Source organism: Ambystoma mexicanum, chromosome 11, assembly GCF_040938575.1.
Source record: "Ambystoma mexicanum isolate Mex_15411 chromosome 11, UKY_AmexF1_1, whole genome shotgun sequence".
In the NCBI taxonomy this organism is placed as follows: domain Eukaryota; kingdom Metazoa; phylum Chordata; class Amphibia; order Caudata; family Ambystomatidae; genus Ambystoma; species Ambystoma mexicanum.
Genome location: NC_090934.1, coordinates 926,092,701 through 926,111,339, shown reverse-complemented (window position 1 = coordinate 926,111,339; position 18,639 = coordinate 926,092,701). Strand labels below are relative to the sequence as shown.

Below are 18,639 nucleotides of genomic sequence, written 5' to 3'. Positions count from 1 at the left end.
TACCTTGATTGGTCTGGCTTGTCCAGAAGGTTACCCTGTTCCAAGAAAATAGGCTGACCTTCTGAACCTCTGCCCACCAGGTCAGAGTTCAGAAATCCGTCTTAACACTGCTCCCTCTTGGCTGCGGCCAACGGGGCACGCATGAATGGGAGCTGCGCCAAACATTGGCGCCAAAATGGTCAGCACCAAATCGACTGTGCCAAAACACTGGGTACTGCATTCCTAATGGTGATTGGACCGTGCAGAGGCATTTGCCGGGCTGCATGGTTTTGTGGTTTATGTAAGGATCCAACAAAATTGGAAACTTCTCGGCATCTGTTAACTAAATGTTATATTTTTACATCATATTGTTTGAAATATTTACAGAAATGTGTTTACAATTACAACACGTTTTAAACTGACTTGGCTTCGGTAGTTGAAAGGAAAGTCACTAGTCTATTTGAAAAAGTAGTTAATGAAATTGTGGATTTTTATTGAAGATAGGTTATGTACTTTATTCAAGTTAAATGATGTATAATCAACGTTATTTATTATTGCATGTAATGTGCTTATTGAAATTGGAAATGATCTCCTTGCCTTTTTCCTTTTCTTTTTGAACGATTTGTACATATAAACTGTAACGAGTTAAAAAATAATGTATACTAGGTTATTGGGAAGGGACAATTAAAGGAAAGAGTTGGAATGGGTCCCTGGGGCTGAAGGGGAATACCTCAAAGGACAGGTACTGTGACTAGGGGGAGTAGGAATAGGAGTAATGAAGGTTACTGGTATGTGATACTAGGAGATTTAGAGATATTGCTCTTGAAAATGCAGCCGATTTAAGACGGAAGCCTTTTTCATAACGGGCTGCAAAGAAAGTATACCATTCGAAAATGGGCACTACAAGCTCAAGTTTCGACGTTGTTATATGGTGTTGCCAGAGCAACAACAAACCCATACAATATGGCCGCCGGATTGGCCCGTGTGTGAAGGCTCGCAGAAGCATACTAGTGTGACTGCGAGGTGCTTTCTTGGGAGTGGCCGTGTAGCAGTACAGGAGGAGGGATTATTTCCTTGCCTTGGGCAATTCCAACTCTTGGGAATCTGGAGATTTACAGGAAGCGTACAGACGGCAGGATCTTGGCAGGTAGGTACCCCTGTACTGCTTCAAAATGTTTCGGGGCCACGTCACACTAAAGGCTGACCTGGGGACTGGCTGAGAGCTAATACATTGTGTTTTGTAGCCTGGACAGCGAGTGTGGTTTGTGGCCACTAAAACTCGCACACAAATATGATATTTAAAAATAAATCGATTCTTCATCTTGTGCTTTCTGGAGCAGCGCCGACTAAACTCCGCTTCGTAGATCTGCATTAATCGTTGATGGCAGCGATTGATGTATGTTGTTGCATTCCAGCACCCGTCAGCATGTTTTTCTATGTAGGAAAATGTTTCTGTTTTTACTAAACATGGCAGTGAGCCGCGCAGATGGGCGATCGTGAGTAATGCTCTTACCTGTATTGGATAAATGATGCGTTTGTTCTCGTCCTATCGGTGAGGTTGGTCAGTGTGTTTCAAACAGATCGATCTGGGGCAGGATATTTGTTGTGGGGCGATGGTGCTGTGAAGTTTTATAGTTGTCAGTAGTTTTCAGTTCGTTGCTCTGTGTTGTACAGATGCTAATCGCGGATCTCAGCGATATATAGAGGAGACGCGCACAATGCTGCCCCCAGGTCGTCTACACTAAACAGTACCACTGATGCAGAAACTAAACATCCCCTCCTGGACATTATCTAGTAGTGGGACATTACATTTTCGTGTGTGTGTGTCAGTGTGTGTCACACACATTAGTGCCCTTACGCATACCTGCATACACGACAAATGCCCGTCTGTGTTAATCGGAAACGTGTCATAGTTCATTTTCCTTTCTCCTCAACACTTGCCTGATCTGCACTGGGAATGATCAGACTTATCGATTTTGTTTTCTGCTTGCTACCTCTTGCAGCAATTTCTTCACCCCCTCCCCGTTATCTTGTGGCTTAGAGCAGATGCTGACCAGAGGGTTACTTACGAATCATCAGAAAATAAATGCTTCATTCAGTTTGAGGGATGCTTTTCAAGATCTGTTTTTCCATTGCAGATCTGTTTTTCCATTGCATTCTGGTACTTTTAGTCCTGGTTTGAAAACACATTACAGAGTTTTGTAAAGCAATCAGAATGTGGGCTGTGTGTTCTGGTACCTGGCTGGCAGCCTGTTACCCCCCACTGCTCGTCATGTGCCTTGTACCAATATTTTTCCTTTGAAATATAAAACTTGCACGTACCGACCTTTTTGGTTTTTCACGTTCATCTGTGTACTTCGATGAAAAGAGAAGCGATTTTATTTTCCTTTTTGAACAGGCTACATTTACAGTTTGTGTGCTAGTCACCACCTTTTATTTTGTTTCTTATTTTTGGTAAACCGGTTTGAGCTCCTTTTGTGACTCTGCTCTTAAAAATTGTGCCCATTGCACACAGATGCTAACCTACATACCATAACAAGCATAACTTTTCTGCTTGTATTTACCGCATACTATTCTATACGGTATATATTGTGTCACTCTGGAACCTTACTGGCATGTCTATTGTAAGTTGGTAGAGGCTCCTTATACCCATGTATGTAATCGCAACTTTTCCTCCTATGATATGCGCCAAGATGCCTTCGGACCCGGTGCGCTATATAAATTAAATAAAATACAAATACATGCCAACATTATCCATTCCATTCAGGAGACAGTAGTCCAGTCCTGGTTTTAACTTTGCATTCGGGAACTTGCAGTTGTGGGGTTTTACTGTGGAAATCCAGAATCCAAAGTTGCATTCAGTACTGGGCTAGCGTCTCTCAAATGGAACGGATAATGTTGGCATGTATGGCACATGACTAAATGCACAGCAGGACTGCTGATCTCAGATCGTAGCAGCTCACACTGTCCTAGTTAAGGGGCCTCGTTGTGCATGGCCCTTTACCCTGTCCGGTGTGCCTCTACCGGCTGGGATGGCTAGCCGTACCTATATGAACACCCCGGTAAGGATTTCAGGATAGGCCATTGTCCAGTGCTGTAATTGGGCTGGATTTCCCTGGATTCTGACAAAGGCTGTCTCCTCAGATTCCGAATCCCGTGGAACCAAAAGCCCCTGCTACAGCACACTGCAAAGTGGTGGTCAGCTGTTCCCAGGGCCCAGACATTCCGAGCCCGGGAGAGCTCTGCTGCAGCATGTTTTTTTTGTTTTTGTTGTGTCTTGCGTTCACTCAGATGGCTACAAGAAAGGGAATGGCAAACCTGAAGTCGCTATTGTCGCACAAGGAAGGGGTGCGACTGATGGCTGATTTAGAAACGGGAGAAGTGCATAAAGTTGCCTGACACAATGGCTTACATTTTCGTTTAGTGTTTCTTTCCAGACGTGATTGTGTGTTTATTTTTTTTTAATTTCTTTTTTTTTTTTTAGGCTCGCATTACTTTTCTTGTTGGTAATTGTTGACTTCCATTCAGGATGGCGAAAATAAAGCTAGAAGCATTATCTTTTTGCTTAACCATATGCTCAGGTCATACCATTTTAGTAGTCGCATTGTTTTTTTTTTTTTTCCCCTAAGCTAATCACCAGCGCTACTCATTGTGCCGAATTTTTCGAGATCCGGCAACAAATGGGTCTCTGTACCCGGAAACTATCTATGCCCATTGATGTAAATTTCTTCCGAGACCAGGATTCGAACACAGGTCATCAGCACCAAAGTCGAGTAACTTACCCACTAGAGTACTGGAATTTCTGATTTATAAAATATGTGAATAATCCTGCCAGGATTGTACTCTGCAGTAGCTATTCAAGTACAGATCTGTAAAGTTGTGCATCTTTTCTAATTGGCTTGCAACATTATAGGAAATGCGCTTCCCTTCTTTGATTTTTTTTAATGAATCTGTTCAAATATAAATGTGTATTTATTAGGGAGTTGGGGGAGGAGTACATGTCCTGAGTTCTGCCCTACTTAACAATGCTCTCCTCCTCCTCCCAGTATGGTGGCACCCCACAGTTAAGCAGGCCGGAAGTGAGTATCACTTGCTTGCCATGCCTCCACTTCCAGGTCCCTATTTTTCGTCCCTCCCATACCTTAACCTGAGCAGCCCCCACCGCCCCACGTGGAATCCCACCGTAACATTTCTTCTATTTCCAGCACTGCCTTTCTTTGATGCCTGGTTGTGTTCTGAGATCTAACGTGACCGCCTGTGTTCACTAAGTAGCCCTTTGAAATATTTGCAAAGAGCCCATGACTATTTAGCATTAGTGACCATTGCTCATTATGGGGAGTCCCAGTGCTGCACTGATCCCTAGACCTCGCCCACTTCAGGCGAAAAGTCAAGCCACACCTTATCAGATCGTGTCTGGCCAAGTCTGAAAAGTACACGGTTTAATTATTAACCACTTGTAGGGTTCCCACCTTTTTAATTCCAAACTGGAAGAATGCTACAGAATGCACCTGCCCCGTGTGGCTCACCGATGGGCCTGCTTCCTGGTAGACTTTCGAGGCAAAAGGCTGGGGGGGATGTTGCACCTGGTGTTATCTTGTATTTATATGCCACTTACACCGCCTACTGAGGCCAACTTCTGTTTTGAATTTGGCAGCAAAGCAACCTCAGTCTTGGTAGTTTCCCTGCAGATCTGGGATACTACTGGGGTGGGGTGAGTGGGATACAGGGGAGTGTTGCAAGACCCAATAGCTCCTGTGGTTTTTGGCTGCCTGTTGTGAGTTTCTTCAGAGGAGTCGTGCGGTGGGCTGGCGTCAAGAGCTCCATGCTAGTTGGCTGGGTTTTCTTTGCTTGTTATAGGTTGCTGTCCCCATAGACGGTTTTGAGTCTGCGACATTCGTTTTTTTGCAGCGCGTTTATGTAGTTCTCATTTGTCGCTCATTTGTCTAGGATTTTGCGAGGTCCCGTGTGGGGGGAAAAGAAGTGCGTGGGCCACTAATTTGCATACGTATTGAAATCACAGTAGTGCCAATTCAGGACAAGTTTGTGATAACGAGCAAGTCACGTTTGATGTGTAAATTGTGGTGTCCCTGTAGCAGGCACGTGGAGCCCGGACGGGAAGCAGTCTCCTGTTGACCAGGGGTCTCACGGTGCAAAGGGAGGTCTCGTAGCAGGGAGCCCCTTTCCACATAAATAACTAATTCACGTTACTTTTTTTCGAAAAACATTCACTATGAATGGAATCGCTTTTACAAAGTCACAATTTTGGCATCAAGGCTCAGTAAGAGAAAATAAGTTTCCCAAGGTCCTACACTTTTCATGAAGATGGAATTTGGACCCAGTCTTAAATTTAGACCCTTGCTTGACCACATATCTTCTCAGCTCTTGTTGGTAAACATATATAATATGAACTTGAAACATATATAAATCCTTATAGAAATCTGCAGAGCGAAAAGTCTATCCCTGCATTTAGCTTTATATTCCCCTGTCTGATTGAAGTTAATCAAGTAGCAGAATGGTCGAACAAGATTACCCTCTGTGTTATGAACTGTACATTGAAAACTGAAAGACGCCCAACAAAAGAAACCATGACAACTGGACACGGTCACCTGCTTGCAGTCATTATTTGACACAGGCCGTCCTCTTGTAATTATCTTCAGTGTAGAGAAAATGTGAAGTTTCGAACCAAGAAAAAAAAAACTTGTTGTTGGTGTCGCACAGGCATCACAGAAATAAACTATGCACTTAAAAAGCGAGGAAGGAATTCTCTTTTAACTCTGCTGTACTGTCTTGGGAAGACCGTTTTCAGGAGCCACCTGGAACTGTCTGGAGGTTTTCAGATGCACAACTCCCCCATCGGTTCTGACCACCCAAAAATGCACGCTAAATTAGGGACACTTACTGCCACTCACCATTGATGCATTTGCCTTTATTTAACAGTGGGCTGTAATTTCGACAGGGAATGGTGTACTTGGCAACCGGAGCATGGGTAGTAAGTACATGGGTATGGTGCCTTTACAGTTAACTTCTTTGTACTCAGACTGGGAGATTAACATATACCAGGTGCATGGACAAGGGCCAGTGGTAACGTTCCATTATGTTCTGTTGCTAGGATGTATACTGTGGACCACTGCCATTTGCATGCTTTCCAGGTGCTCTGGGGCTCTGACGGAGGGGGTGGCGTTTGGGTTAGGTTAGTAGGGAGGGGGGAAAATGCAAGATGGCTTTGCTGCTGTGTTGATGCATGCAGATCACACGTGTCCTTGTACTTTCTGTGTGTATTTCTAGGTTCTCTGTGTCAAAGGCATGGAGGCATTTGTGTCCAGATGGGAGCCCTGGATGCCTCTATTAGAAAAGAGATTGTTGCCTCGTTAGTGTGAAAGAATGATATCCCAAGTGTTATTTACATAGGGAATGGAAAAGAGAGACGTTGTTTCTCTGTGTTGAGGGATTCCAGGTGGACAGGACAACTAGCCCTAGGCTTAAAAAGCCACAGAGGCCTTGGCCGTAGTCACCGTGCCCTTTAATCTAAGATGCCTTGTGTAAGTGACATGATGGGGGGATGGGGTCACTTGGTGTGCAGACCTCAGGAAGGGCTATTCCTGCTCCAGAGATGGCGACCCCATGAGTACAGGGACAGGCCACTGAGTGTAGGTTGTCTGTGCCATGAGTGGAGATCCAGCTCCTATGAAGTGAGCTAACGGCACTCCTGGTGGGCAGCAGGTTAGGTAGCAAAATGTGAGCTGGCTGACATTAGCAGAAATTCTTCTGTTGTCCTATTTATCAATCGGGGGTGGAAGATGGCTGGCCTGTGAGAGCAATGTTGGGCTTTAGATGGTTTCTGAGAACTGCAGTTAAAAATGCACAGACGCGTGTACGGCATTTGCGAGGCTCTAATGCCAATTGGAGTAGTGTTAGGGTCCCAGCATCCTCCAAATCAGGTGTCTGCAGGTGAGCATGGAGTACGAGGTCCTAGGCAGTTGCACACGTGGCCCAAGCCTGTGTGTAGTAGGTGTGGCCATTAGACAAGCTAAAGATGTGAACTGGCTCATGGATCGCAGAAAAGTTTATTGGTAAAGATAGGGCCAATAGATAGTTTAACAATGACTTGTGTACCCAAAATTATCCTGAAGTGCCAGCGGACATAACATTGCACCTGCCTGTGTGGGGGAGGCAGTGTGGGAGATCCCAATCAGAGCCACAGTTGTGGACCAGGGAGTCAACAGACCCGGTGGGTATCGGGTAATAAAATCGTGGCAAAAATGTGGCTGCTAAAAAAAAAAAAAAAAATCGTGGCAAAAATGCTGTGGTTTGACCCAGTAAAGGTGTACCCCATTATACCATTTAAGGAGAGCGGGGGTGTCCCCGGTCCCCTTAAATGGTATAATGGGTCCGGGGTGTCCCCCCGCATCCTTTGCATGATTGTGGTGACAAAACCACTGTATTTTTGCTGCAACATTTTGTATAAACGGCAATTTTTGCCACGATTTTTAAGACATGGAACCACACGGCGGGGGTGCATTGTGTACGCAGAGGGACTAGGTCCTCCCCTTTGGTAATAACGGGCAGGTTACACGGAAAAGTGGGAACACAATGAAGGCACCAAAGTCTTTGTCTTTGTAGAAACTAGAAAATATTTATTTCAGGAAGAGGAGTAAACTCATTGCCAGCAGGATAAATTAGACACACTGGACTAGCTAGGCACACCCACTGGCATATAACCCGGGGCCTGGGGAGTACCCTTGGATGTAAGGGGAAGGGTTGGAGAAGGAGGAGAGGGGCACAGAGGCAGGCAGAGGGCAGAGGCTGAGAGGCCAGGAGACCCATTGGTGGAAAGAGAGCAGGTTGGGGAGGAATGGAACCTGGGGCGAAGGATAAACCCAGACAGGGTGAAGGGTACCAGCTAGAAGGGCAAGGGCCTCTGCCCCCAACCCACACATCCAGAACACCACACAGCCAGTAGTCAAAAAGAAAAGCTGTTCTCTCTCTCCACAGGTTTTATATAAGGCTGTCTCTCCCACCCCGGAACACATGTGGTTGCCAGTGATATGTTTTTGTGTGTGATCTCCAGGGAAGGGGAGAACAGGCAACCGGTTTGTTCGGTTGGTCAGGGACAAGTTTTGTTTGGTTTCTTTGGGGAGACGGAATGCAGGGCTGGACGCACACATTTTCAGGTATTCTGTACGATTCCTAGGTCAGGGGCAGGACAGTTTGAGGTGCCATGGGAGGTTAATTGTTGGGTATGGGACAAGTGGCTTTCCATAATGCCCCACCTCCCCATGATGGACACAAGTGGAGCCAGTTTTGCAGGGATCAAGAAGGCCCGGTCAAAGGGCAGATGGAAAATACAGGGTAGGACAAGTGGGTAAAAAGGTCAGACCAGATTGTTGGGTCTGGAATTCTGGTAGCAGGGAGGGGAACTGGTTTTTGGAGTCCTTTCCCAGGGCTGGACAGGGGGACAGAGCGGACTAAACCTGCAAGGCAGACACCTCCCCTCCCCCCTCCCCCCTACATCCCCCACCCTCTTCAGAAACATGTAAGTCACACGGCCATTTCCACACCTGCCTGATTCACAAATCAAGGTGTAATGATATATTGGGAGACTCCCAACATAGGGACTTAATTGCCCCCCCCCAAATGAAGAGAGCCCACAACAGACCATCAATTTCTTTGGATACGTCAGCACTGTCTGACTTGCACAACCCTGTGCCAACAATGAACCAAGAATTTGTTTATTTGTTAGCACTTCGCCGTATTTGCGTTCATTTGTTTTAAAAAGCATATTTTAATAGAAGCAACTTCGAGTTGAATTAATATCACCAGTGACCCGCTTTAGCACTTAGTTTGCTTTGTTTATACTGTTTGTAACATCAGCCTTCATTCTGCTTCCATTGAGCACGAACTGACTGGTGAAGTTAACTACACTTCCCAGCAGCCCTGTAGTTCTTTGTGCCCTTATCTTCCTAAACCCGGTGCGAACACGCCGGCGCAAAAGAGACAAGCCGGTCTGTGCCGGTCCGTGGCTGGGTGTGTCAGCGTTTCGTTTGCAGTAAGATCTTGTTACACCAGCTATGGAAACCCACCCTCCTTCCCCAAATGCCACCACTCTTAATCCATCATGCCTCAATAATAATTCTCAGTATGATAGGATCCCTTGTACCCCGTCGCTGACTCCGCCTGCAGCATCCCCCGTTAATCAGCATCCAGAATCTCTTACCACCTCATCACATTATAATAACAACAAAGGAGGGGATCGTACCATCACACACCCCGTTGGCTCCTTGAATTTCATGCTACTTAACACCAGATCTTTGGTCAGGCATGCCCTTTAAGTCTCCAAATATATCGAAGAAAACAACTTTGATGTCTGTGCTATAAAGGAAACTTGGGGCATCGCATCATCGGGACCCTCACTCCAGTTTGCCATCCCTGATGGGTATTGTATGATAAGGCAGGCTAGAGAGACTGGGAGGGGACTGGGGGTAGCCTGTATCCTAAAGAAATCTTTATTAGCCTGGAAAATTAAGGGACATTCTATGGAAGGAACTGATCTCCTTCATATAAAAATAGGGATGAACTCAAAACCACAGTGATTCTTGTTCTCATTTATTGGCCCCCATCATGCATAGGCAAATTTAGTTTGGATCTCGCAAGTTACCTTTTGCCGTTACTGAAACCCAATTCCTGTTTTATAGTGCTTGGAGATTTCAACTACTGGCTGGGTCACCCCGAAGACCAGGCTGCACTTGAACTAGCACAATCATTTACAGATTTGGGTTTCACTCAAATAGTTCAAGCCCCTACTCACAATCTGGGACACACTCTGGATTGGGTAGCAGTTATTAATATCCCGCATCATGACGTATTGGTATCCCCTTGCCCATGGTCTGATCAGAATGCTGTGCATTTCTCGATCCAAGTACCCTTCGTCACTAAAGTCCAGCCCATTCACTCAGAAGCGATTTCATATTGCAACACTAAACCTCTTACTCTGGATAAGATAGAAGCACTTACTTCTCAGACTTTACATATTTTAGAGACCAATGACATTGATGTGCTCTCTAAGAAAATTAGCTCTAATCTTAAATTGGTAGCGGACTCTCTCGCACCTATGAAAGCCAAAAAAATATCATCTGAAAGGAGACTTGGTTTTCCTCTGAACTTCAATCTTTGGAAGCTGCCTCCCTTAAGTTATTCTACAGCTGGAAAACTAATCAATCCCCTACAGCATTATCTAACTATAATGCATCCGCCCACAATTATAAAAGAACTATCACTGAAGCCAAGAAATCTTATCTGGACTTCAGAATCCTACAGGCTACCTCGAACTCTAAGGAATTATTCAAAATTCTGAAAGAACAAGAGACTGTCTCAGAACCTGTAGTATCGGTGATCATAAATGACGACTGGTGCCTGGATATTCAGAATACCATGGCTAATAAACTGAATGGTATCCAAGAATCCATAGCCACCAAAAAAAAGTGCACTCGACATACAGGGCACCCACACAGTCAATAATACTTCTACCAGGGATCCAGACATCCCCTTTTTTCACTTCATACCCATATCGGAGGTGGAGCTAGCCTCCGTTATCGACAAACTCAAAGCTACTAATTGCACAGGTGATCCATGTGCCTCTACTATCATTAAACGTGCCCCCCTACTCTGGTACAGGCCATATGTACAATCGTTAATGCCTCTCTTCGGAGTTGTACGGTCCCAGATGACCTGAAAAAGCCTGGGTTACCCCATTACTGACAAAACCCAATTTGGATCAAGGCGTACCAACTAACTACAGGCCTATAACTAACACCCCGTTCCTATTAAAGATCCTGGATCGGGCTGCTTATACTCAGTTGGCTCAACATCTTAGCACACACCCTATTCTTAACCCTTTCCAGTCAGGGTTCAGACAAGGTTTCGGCACAGAGACCTCGTATTGGATCTCAAGTCACAACTGCTCCAAAGAATGGACAATCGGGAGGTCTCCCTTCTCATCTCTTTGGACCAATCGGCAGCATTCGACCTTGTTGATCATGTTATATTGGCAAAAAGGCTTATGTCGGTAGCCAACCTCTCGCGGTCCGCCACTAATTGGCTACTCTCCTTTCTATCTAATAGATCCAGTAGAGTATGTGCTCATGATGCCAAAGCTCCTGCAATTAAGATACACTTTGGTGTACCTCAAGGAGCCAGCTTGTCACCTTGCATATATAACATTTTCATGACTCCTTTCTTTGCCCACCTTACCCAGGAAGGCATTCTATTCTCTAATTACGCGGATGACACACAGTGTGTCATCCCCCTCACTGGCCACACAACCAGGATGAAAGAGAACTCAATTGCATCTTCTCAATCATTGAACACTGGATGATGTTGAATAACCTCGCCTTAAACCGTGGAAAAGCGGAACTCATGGTTGTGGGTTCTGACAGCATTCTGGCTAAATTAGACCCAGCTTATAAACATTTTCAGCTGGGAGATGCTCTCATCCCCTTTCTTCCCAAGTAAAGATCCTGGGGGTGGTTTTGGACCAATCGCTTACCATGAATTCTTATGTGGCTAGTACTGTGTCCGAGGCCACCTATTATATTAAACTGCTATCCCACGACCACTTATTTCTCAACCTAATGCAGAGTCCATTGCGCGTGCCATCATAGGATCGAAACTGGATTATTGCTGCAGTCTCTTAGCGGGTGCTAGCAAAAAGACCATCAGCCGCCTTCAGGTGGTGCAGAATGGAGCGGTCAGAGTTATTGCTGGTCTGGCCCATAGAGCACATGTTTCTGAGGCGTGTCACGCTCTGCACTGGCTGCCCGTGGATGCGCGTATTACCTTCAGACTCATGGTTATTACCTTTTTAAATGCCTCAAGGGCACTATGCCCACCTGCCTACGAAGGTACATAGGAATAAAACCCAATCTCAGAAATCTTGGCTCCAAAAATCAGAACTTGCTTCACCAGCCCAAAGTCAAAACCAAAAAAACACAATGGGGTGCCTTCGCCTTTGTGGCACCAGCTATCTGGAACACCCTACCAGTTCAGTTAAGATACTCTGTAGCCCTGAGTAACTTCAAGAAGGACCTTTTTAAAACCTTCCTTTTTAAGTAGTAGTATACGATCCTCCGTTTCTCCATCTTGCTCCCGGCACCTACCGGTCTATTTAAACCCTATCTGTTTTGTCTGCGCCCTCACACCCATGGGTTTATGGCTGCGCAATATAAATGTAATAAAGTAAAGTAAACCAGGCAGGAGTATAGGTAGAATATATATTTATTTATAATTCCTGTTCAATTTATCTTTATTGATGATACACGCCACCTTTTTGTGGGACGCACAACCAAGTTTAAAAAATAAACAGGTAAACAGTACTTGATCAAGTTTAGAGTGGAAACGAAACACAGTTTTAACAGTAGACCACATTGTACATGCGGTTCTTTGTTTAATTTCCTGCACAGGTTAAAATGCCTGCAGTTTTGGAAACACAGATTTGGACAAATACATGTGGTAAATAGCACCCTGTTTCCTTTTCACCCCAACCAGTCTAAAATCGTTCTGCTAGCAGGGTCACTTAATCTCAGGAGATGGTGTATATTTTTTCGGATCTATGTGATTATGTGCAGCGAAGTGATGTCGACCACGAAAATGCCAACTTTCATTACTGCACGGCACAGTGATCACATAGATCACGGTGCCCTGCATCCCTGACCCCCGCCCCCAACAACATACTTGCCTATTCGGAAGCACACACAGAAGTGTGCCACCATCTGCCCTCTATCCCTGCAGTGTCATTACGTGTGATGGCACCGCAGGGTCCTTTTTTGTCTTTTTCCTTAAAAAGGGTGTTGCCCCCTGCTCCTCATCCGATGGAAGCAGTAGAAACCCCTGCAACCCCTGTCTTCCATTACCCTGACTGAAGGGCAGGGGGGCTCCGCTTAGCCAGGGTAATGGGGGTCGGGACTTTGGTACCGCGCAAAGGTGCAGTTTTAGTAGTGGGCGACATTATAAAGTCGCAATAATGACATAACTATTTTTCTATGGAAATTACACTGATTTCACTTTTCAAAACGCCTCTTTCCCTCCAGCACCAAAAACCCAGGTATCGTGATATGCAGCACCTCACTGTTTAAAGGCCAGGTTCAGGGCATGGGAACAGTTTAGGAATTTTGTTTGGGCCCATGGGCATCCCTTTGTTTAAATACAATGTTTAATGAGAGGTGACAGTTGGAAATTTCTTTTGTTGGCAAAAACACCCTTTTGTTTAAAGGCAAGGTTTGTGAATGGTGACAATTATACATTTCATTTTGGGACTGGAACACCCCTTTGCTTGAAGGCAAGGTTTAAGGAGTGGTAACAGTGAGGAATTTCATTTTCGTGGCTAGGACATCCCTCTTCATTACAGTAATCTGGGTGGACAGCCAAAGTAAAGGTACCCAATTACTTTAGGTGCCTAACATTATTCCCGGTAGGAGAGAGGGTAGAAGTTTGACACTCTCCCACGATCCCCCCCCTCCCCTTGCATCAATCTATTTGCGAGTTAGTTAAATTAATATACAGTAAAATATGCTAAGGGACTACACAATTTACCCCCACCCCCCCCACCCAGTATGAAGGGAAGATATTGAGGCGGGCAGATTCCCCACACACTTGATTTCAAGTGGATCAGTTCTACTTATATGGGACCTCTGTTTTGGGGCATTGGGGAAGACAGCTATGCTCTTCTTTGGACAGCACAGGGTCTGGTCATTTCAGTCAGAGATCGTCACCGGCTTTCATCCCTCATTGGGATTTCCTTAAGGATCAGGTCGTAGTCAGCTGTTGACTTCCTCCAGTTTCTCTCTCCCATACAAAGTTTTTAAGCCCTCGCAATGTTCATGCCTCTCCACCAAAGATGTCAGGCAGCTGTCCCAGGATATCCCCGGTAGATTAAGGGAAAGTCCTGGAAGATGTTTGCCAGCTCTTCCTCAAAGATGGTTTTTAGGCAGCCTTTCTCCTTGCTCTGCCCCTTTTGCATATAGCAAGTGCTTTTTAATTTATAAACCACACTTCCCGTTATTACAATTAGGAGGTGCTAGTTTATTGGTGCTAACTTTCTCATTGAAGGATTATCCACTCTTCCTCCTCCCAAAAGCCAACCCCTTCCTGCGGATAGGCTAGCGGAGTTCTATGATTGAAGTGAAGAGGGACAAGCCTTCTATAATTTATACATTTTTTCATGACAACTTTTTGCTTCAAAGTCCCGTCATGGCACAGTTTTGTAACTTACTGATAAATTACATAATATATAGATATTATTAATATTCCCCTCCTCATGACTGATCGTTAGAGGTTACTTTAATTTCAGCACACTATAGCATGGGTGCTATGGTATTTCAGCCTTTATTGAAAAACAAAAAACCTACTTGGGGGAATATGAAACTTGCTCATCCAATCTAATTTAATAGTTCATTAGCTCCCCAATTTTCAGGTTCAAAACACTATTGGGGGAAGCTAGAAACACTTTTTTGATTATGACAAAACCGCATGTGGGGGAAAATTGTGACGACACAATCGCCTTGAAATTACCCTTTTAAAATGACACCAGAATATATTTGGTGTGATATAACGTTGCTGACAAAATCACCAGTTATATTAGTCCATTTAAATCATTGGAAAATCTTCAACATGTATGCAAATCTTAACTTTTACTAAGTTTCATTTTCTTGAAACCACGTGATCCAGGCCTGTCCATTAGGCCAATAACATGATCAGACACTCCTTGTTGAGTCCAAAAGCTGAGCTAAAGGAGACATCAAATCTCTTTCTCTATGACCTGCCATCCCCCAGTGATGCCAGGAATGGGTCCAAACACTTTCTTCAATTTGGGGTATTTTTCAAAATTCAGCTTCACTTGATTGCAGCCTCTATTTATACAGCCCACCAATAAATATTTGTTATGCTCTGGCTACATCCTTCTGTTTGGGCTTGAGAGGTTCAAAGCAATTGTTATCAGCTGTGGAACACTGAGCAAAGCCAGAAGTGGTGAAAGTTCGTTTTGAATTTGTGTTGAAGTTAACCCCTCTGTCCATTAGAAATGTAATTCTGGCGTCCTGCAGTCTTTCTTTTGCTTTGCACATAGCATTTTTTATTAATGTGGCAAACTTTAAGTTGTTCATTTTGATCACACACAAAAATGCATTTTTATTTACACAATTTCTGTTTATGTGCTGAAAAGTGGGCCTTAGTCCCCTGAAATGAAATATGCAAACATAGTTTTGTATTTTGTAAGCAAGGCTACTTTTGTGCTCTGAATTGTCATACTGCACAGCATTTTGATGTGTGGCAGTGTCAATATAAATGCTGCTTTTGTCTCTCAGCGAACACTGTATCTTTTGAATTTACAATCTGATTTCACTTTTCAGCATACTCCATGTTTCAGCTGCAGAAAGACACCCTGTTCCCCGTGTCATCTGATGAGACACGCATATTCACTGACCAGGCCTGTTCGCTGTGTAAAGGTTTGGGCTGGCATGTACATCCCGTGTGTCTCCTCCCATGAGACCAATCAATGTATTTCACAGTAAGGCCTAACCTGGCCTTTCCTTTTGTCATGCTGGGGCTATCATTAAACCCCACACATGCTCCAGGTTTTCCATTTTTGCACATAAATACAATCAAAATCAGTTTTAATGTATAAAAACTGGAAAAAAACAGGTCCTTCTGCCTGGTTGTCCAAGCTGTCAGTCCTAACTCAAAGGCCATTTTGCAAACTGGACCCACAGTGAGTGTACAATTTAAGCAATATCCCATTTGAAGCTGTTTAAATGTCTGCTAAGCAGCGTCCTATGTCTGTAACAGTCAGAGGAGTTGGCCATTTCATTAAAAGTAAGTTTTTCATCATAGCAAATGTGGAAAAATACCATTCACTTGCTTTAAAAAATAAACCATACATGTGGATAAATACAGATAGAAACAGTGTAAAAATAAAAACATCAAAAGCGCGAGCCTATTTTCAATAGAGGCTACAAAAACAAGTTTGCTGAAACAATGCCCCGTGTCCGATTGACAAAGTGACCCACTCCTCAGAATAATTTATTTATAAACCATTGGGGCGCTGACTCCTACACTCCACCTGACGTTCCCACCATAACTCTGTGATGGGGAAGGTTGAGGACCCAAGACCAAAAATGACTGCAGCATTCACCCATAGTCAGGAACTTCCAACTCCCATTGCCAACACTGTTAGTTAACCTCTGTCTGTAGTCGCCGAAACCCTAATTTTATTTTCCAGCCTCTTGTTGCTCGCTATCACCCCTGGAGTGCTGTAGTTGCTGTTATTGCACCCATCTTTATACTCAAGACTTCCCTTATTCACGGTGAACCCCTTTGCAAACTCAAGCCGGCTGACTTTGCCCCCTTTTCAAAAAATAAAAACCAAACCCAAAGCAGATCCAGATGCCCTGTCCAAGCCCTGAAGTATTTCAGGGCTCTGTGCCTGGCCAAAGCTCTTGAAATTGTTGTCACTGTGCGGCCGGCCCGCTGCCCACATTAACTGGAACAGTCTACTAAATGACTTTCAATCTGAGTCTCCCTCCCCGAGACACAGAAACTAAACTTCCTACAAGAAGGCACAGGCGCACCACAAGGAGTCCCTACACCCCCTCCTACCCCAGGGCCTAGAGAGGGAAGAACACTTACCTACTGCGTCACTGCACATTGCATCTGTAAGTAAGACACTGACTCACACTTGGGTTGGGATATTATTTTAAAAGCGTTGCTTGGCTCGCAATGCTGTTTGTGCTTCTACACCAAGCGAGTTGGCCCCCAAGCCATCATCTCGGTGGGATTGCTAAACATGCAAACTTGTGTGCTCCCCTGTTTGGAGGTTGGCCTGTTTTGGCTGAGACGCTTTTTCAGGCGTGGCATTGTGAGTCTGGAAAAGCATGCCTAGCTTGCAAGATTCGCAAACCTTGGCCTTTCAGGCATTCAAATCTTGGTTTCGATCTCAAGTCATTGAGAAGGATTCTTTTTTTTTTTCTAATCATTTTTTTGCTTAGTTTTTCTTTTTTATCGTCTGTGTAGTGGTTTTTAACTGGTAGTTGTGTTTGTGTGTTTTCTTTTTGCATTTGTTGTTGGACATGCCAGGGTCTCATAACACTGTGTGGAATTTCAAATTGAATACTGTGATATACAACCATGTGTATCCCATTATGAAATTGTTTAATGTGCTCTTTACGGAGGCGCGTAAGTACCCTCTACTCCTGGATGTGGTGTGCGACTCTAATTCCATGTAACATGTGCCTTCTGTTCCTATATTGCGGCAAGTAGCGGCGATGATCATGTCCCTTGTACGTCTTCTTGGATTCTCATTTATTCTGAGCGAACACTTCACGTTGTCCTTTGCTGCTGTGAGAATCTACTCTGGGAGTTGTTGGATCGGACCTGAAACCAGAGTGCTTCTCCACCTTAATCCTACTGTCCTGCTGGCAGCTTTAGACGCATTTATTAACCAATCTGAGGAAAGTTATGTTCCATCAACATTATACTCTTTAGGTTTAAATGTGCTCTTCGTTTTCCGTTCCACTAGATGTGGGATGCCTCCACCTGGGCTCAAAACGTACCTCGACCAGGGCCCAAAATGTACTCCCCACCAGCCACTCACTACTGATAATTGACTCTTACTAAGTAAGACATTGCGTGCATGTGGAGAAGTGGGGGTGGGGGGGGGAACTAGTGACCGTTTATGCCTGGCTAGTGGCTTCCAACTTGCCATTTTTTACCCCTGCTTCACCACCATCTATGGTCTTCTGCGTTTGAATGGTTCTGATGGCCAACATGTGGATCTGCTAGGAGATTGACTTGCACGCGTTTGCAGTAACATCCGGCTACTCTCATAATCTAACAGACCTCTGGGGGTCGTCAAATGGTGGCCCTTTATCTCCGTCATACCATTGGATGCTTGGGATCAAGCACCTATGCTTGAATGCCTCCAAATGTGGCTTTTGCTACGGATTCTCGCTGGCTACAATTTGCGTCGGCTGACTGGCTCCCAGTCCTGCAAGTTTGGACCAGTAATCTCAGGCCCCAAGTGCAGCCTCTGAGCCGCTCTTCCACCAGTGTTGCCTGAAGGTCCTGCGTGGAATCTTCTCCTGGCTTCAGGTGTGGCGGAGGATCACACTTCTCCTTGCTCTGGTCTTGTCCTGCTAGTCCATCATAATGTAATCAATGCTGGGCTCCCAGTTTAAATTGAGTGATCTGAAGAAGGATGCCTGTTTCACTTTTCTCTGGGAGGAAACTGGTTTTATTTCAGTGACATGAAACCCCTATCCGGGCTACTGACTGAACAGAGCATCTATTTTACGATTATTTTGGCACAACAAAGTCATCCGTGGCTTGCACCCCAGGCGGCCTGATGAGGTCAGAGTAGTTCTGTGTGTACTTTTAGAAATAGAATGTCTTTTCAGGTAGTGAAACATTCGTTTTAGTTTTTAATGGGGGGGTGGGGGTATTTATAGGCAGCTATACACCAATTTCTGTAAAGTCTTATTCTTGTTACACATACTTTGTTTATGCCCAGTAATTAATATAAATGTGTTTAATGTTTTCTTTTATTTGAAATCTCATAGGCCCGCCTGGGATCAGATCTAACGGTCGAGCTGCTCTTTGTGGCATGCACGGTTCCCA

The 18,639-nt window shown here is 44.7% G+C and overlaps 1 protein-coding gene across 1 annotated transcript in view; it reads left to right on the top strand.

The window, feature by feature from the left end:
* The first annotated feature begins 973 nt into the window (after positions 1-973).
* Positions 974-18,639, top strand: part of CD151 (CD151 molecule (Raph blood group)) — a 194,507-nt gene continuing 176,841 nt past the window's right edge. Inside the window, exon 1 of the mRNA XM_069624019.1 lies at positions 974-1,126. The gene's annotated coding sequence lies outside the window, so the exon portion shown is untranslated. The remainder of the gene's footprint in view (positions 1,127-18,639) is intronic.